Source organism: Pongo abelii, chromosome X (genome assembly GCF_028885655.2).
Source record: "Pongo abelii isolate AG06213 chromosome X, NHGRI_mPonAbe1-v2.0_pri, whole genome shotgun sequence".
NCBI lineage: Eukaryota > Metazoa > Chordata > Mammalia > Primates > Hominidae > Pongo > Pongo abelii.
The window spans coordinates 103,897,950-103,901,748 of record NC_072008.2 but is presented as its reverse complement, the minus strand read 5'-3'; the positions used below and the strand labels follow the sequence as shown (position 1 = coordinate 103,901,748).

General features: G+C 39.1%; 1 pseudogene; it reads right to left on the bottom strand.

The window, feature by feature from the left end:
- Window positions 1-2,581: 2,581 nt before the first annotated feature.
- On the bottom strand, window positions 2,582-3,444 carry LOC100433270 (large ribosomal subunit protein eL6-like; annotated as a pseudogene).
- Window positions 3,445-3,799: the final 355 nt, after the last annotated feature.

The window sequence follows — 3,799 nt, the reverse complement described above, 5'->3', positions numbered from 1 at the left end:
AGGAGTTTGTCATGATGGTGGTACAGGATGCCTAGCAGTGGGTCCAATTTCAAGATTTCCCCAAACCATAGGTGCTTAGTCTTAGGGTTGGAAGATGCTCAAGCTGGGTTTCTACTCTAAGTCAGTGTAGCTGTATGTACTTCCAGCTGCTCTCCAAACTGAATTTGGAGCCTGTGAGGACCAAGGAACTTTTAGATAGCAAGGATGGCTGGTGTATGTGGCAGCAGTGGGGACTGATGGGGATCTCTGTCTTGCTTTTTCTCCATAGGAAAATGTTTCCCCTGACTCTGAGCTCATTCAGGAAGGGGAGACCTTGTGGCAGAGTCAGGATGCCTCCCTCCCCTCTCTGTGGTGTTATCAAGGGCTTCCATGCTTCACAAGGACTTCCCTGCTCCTCTGGGGCTCTCCAGTGTACTTCCTCAGTCACTCTAGTCAAAATACAGTTGTTTATTCATTGTTTTAATTCATCTTTGTGGGAGTGACGGGTACCGGGTAACTCTAGTCAGCCATCTTGCTGATGTCACTGGAAAGAGTATTTGAAATAACTGACATTTAACACAGCTTTCAGATAATATGGTTTGAGTTACTGTGCCCTGGAAAATGAAAGTGGAACTTGTAAAATTATGTTCATTATGTATTAGTATAATGTGGAAAGGCAAAACTCAATTTAAAAAGAGAGATAAAATATTTATTTCTGGTAAAAGCCTATACACATAGGTAAACTTTTGGAAAGATTGTACTTTGGACATCCCAAATTGGACATCTATGATAAGCAGGCAGGAATATAGATGTGTCTGGAGATCAAAGCTGGAGAGTCAGGGCTGGAGATTTAAATTTGAGAAATCAGTATGTAGATAGCATGTAAAGCCGTGAGACAAGATGAGTCACCCAATAAAAAAGTGTTGATAGAGAAGTGGACAGAAGACAGGAGCCTTAAGTGCAAATACATGATAACTCATTTTCAATGCCCAAATATTCTCAGACTGCTTTCCTAACATACATACATATACACACGCACACACAAACACACATAGGTAATAGTTGTACCTCTAGTATCTAGTTGAATTTAGACACCGCATACACTTGTGATATGTAGCATCACTGCTAAAGATGAGACTATTAATAGACATAGACTTCTGAAGGGTTGTTTGGAGACACTTAGGGTCACACAGAACCAACGCGCCACTCAGTTTTAAGAGCTCTGTGGCATAGTAGTTAGCTTTGGCTGTGGCATCAAATTATTTGGGTTTGAATTCCAAATCCACTATTCCTATCAAGTGGCCTTGGACAAAGTATTGAATTTTGTTGTTGCCACTCAGTTTCCTTGTTTATGTAATACTAGTATCTACTTCATAAGATTCTTGTGAGGATGAAATGAGCTAAAATAGGTAAAACATATGGTAGCTCACCAAATGTTCACAATTCTTATCCAAGAATTATGTAACGGAGTTTGAAGGGATCCTAGCAGCTTTCTTTTCCAAGCATCCCGCCCTCCAGGAATTCTCTCAGGGAGCTCACTACATCATGAGGCCGTTGTTTCTATACTGATGAGCTCTTGGCGTTGCACAGCCACTTTGTATGTGGAAACCAAACCTACCTCTTCTCACTGCTACACTTGGATTGTATTTTTGCATTCCAGAGAGCTACAGAATAAGTTGCCTCTTTCACTGAATCTTCAAACCCTGGAGGCAGCTCTCATGTGCTCTGTTGTCTTTTTTTCACCCTGCTCCTTTAACTATTCTGTACACAAAATGAATTCCAGACTTCTCATACTCCTGGGCTTCAATCCATCTACAGATATTGCCATTTGTCAAAGTTCCTTTAAAATTTGCCTATGAAATTTGTACATCAAGACATACAAGTGCTTGTTATAGAGCAAGTGTTAAGCCACATCTGATTTGAGCTGAGATGGATGAAGAAAAACAATGAATCCATTTAGTGTTTGTGATGCTTTTAGGCTTGCCAACTTTAAGAGAAATAAAGTAAAACTAGTTTAATTATTTTGCTAAGTGCAAACCTAAAGTAACTTCCTAAAGTGTGTTTCTAAATTGAGAAGAACTCACCTGGCTTTTTGGTGATAGGCATACCTGTTTATAAATGAGTGATTTCAACATGTGGGTCATAACACATATATGAGAAAGATTCTTTCAATTTTAGAGTGGCTTTTCATTAAAAATATCCCAGCTGGACACCTGTGAAGATTCATAATCCATTATTTATCTTGTACATTTCTATAGTGCCTGTTGCCATAGTAACCTACTCAATCTGAGATATAAGACAATAAACAAATAAGCTTGAAAGACCACTATAGTCACAGATAACTTGAATCATGAATATTATACTATGATGAATAGGACAGTTGATGATATTCTACTGAAAAAATGATAAATCAAGATTCTAAAGGCTCCTGGAACAACAAACTGTAAAGAAAGATTTCTGACAATACTATTGTAAGTGCTATGGGTCCACACAGAAGGTAAAGGTTAAAAAAATGACTGTTTTCACAAAGGAATACTACTCAGTCTTTATTTTTTATTTATTTAAATATGTCAGTTATTTCGTTAGGTTCTTCTTAAGGAATTTAGAGCACTAATTAGTGAGGATAAATTCCATTCATCAGGGCAAACACAGATCACAGGTAGCCCTGGAGCTGAGGAATAGCTTTGAGTTTGGTAAAATTTTTGAGTCCACAGTTTTCCGATCAACTTTGCACTGCTCTGTAATCTCGTATTTCTCTCTTTCTGTGTTGAAGATCTCACCTTCCTGGTGTCTGGGCTTCTGTAGCTTCTTCTTCTTGAAGTAAATGTCAGTAAGATGTTTTTGGATTTTCACATTGCTGATATCAATTTTGGTTGAGGTGGCAATGACAAATTTCCGACGTGCTCTTTGTAGAGGAACTCGATTGAGGACCAAAGGTCCAGTCACAAGTAACAGGTCACTAGCCAGCTACATCAAGAAAACCACCCTGTTGCCTCTGTGGCACCTAGTGAGGATGATCAGAATGGTCCCATGGGTGATGCTGGCTCACAGTTTTCTCATGTGCTGACTGAAGGGATTTTTGACATGGCTCAAAATCTTTTGAGTCATATCTTTAGTAGGATAATATCTAGGCCCTTTGAGAAGTTTAACCAACCTGGTACTGCTATTCTTATTACCATCAATTGGTTTTGCAACAGTTGCAAGGACCTTCTCCTTTTTCTTTTCAACCTTGGATTTAGCGGCAGAGTACTTCCTCTTGTACATGGCCTTTCTGGAATACATAGCAGATTGGGAATATCTGGCAGTTCCTTTGAAAAGGATAGAATTTCAGCTGCAATGGGGCTTTCTCCTCTTGGGCTTTTTAGCCTTGAGGGTACCCTTTTTCACCTTGCTACCAGCGTCAGACTTCTTGGCTTTGGGTTTCTTCTCCTTAGTATCTGGCTTGTCAACTTTTTCACCTGCCATCATGCAAGATGGAAAAGAGCTATTCAGCCTTTATAACGAAGGAAATTCTGTCATTAGTGACAACATGAGTGAATCTAGAGGACATCATGCTAAGTGAAATAAGCCAGGCACAGAAAGACAAGTACCACATGATCTCACTTAAATGTGGAACCTAAAGAAGTAGAATTAACAGAAGCAGAGTAGAATAGTGGGAGAAAATTTTGCAATGTATCCATCTGACAAAGGGCTAATATCCAGAATCTACAAGGAACTTAAACAAATTTACAAGAGAAAAACAACCCCATCAAAAAGTGGGCAAAGGATATGAACAGACATTTCTCAAAAGAAGACATTTATGCAGCCATCAAACATATGA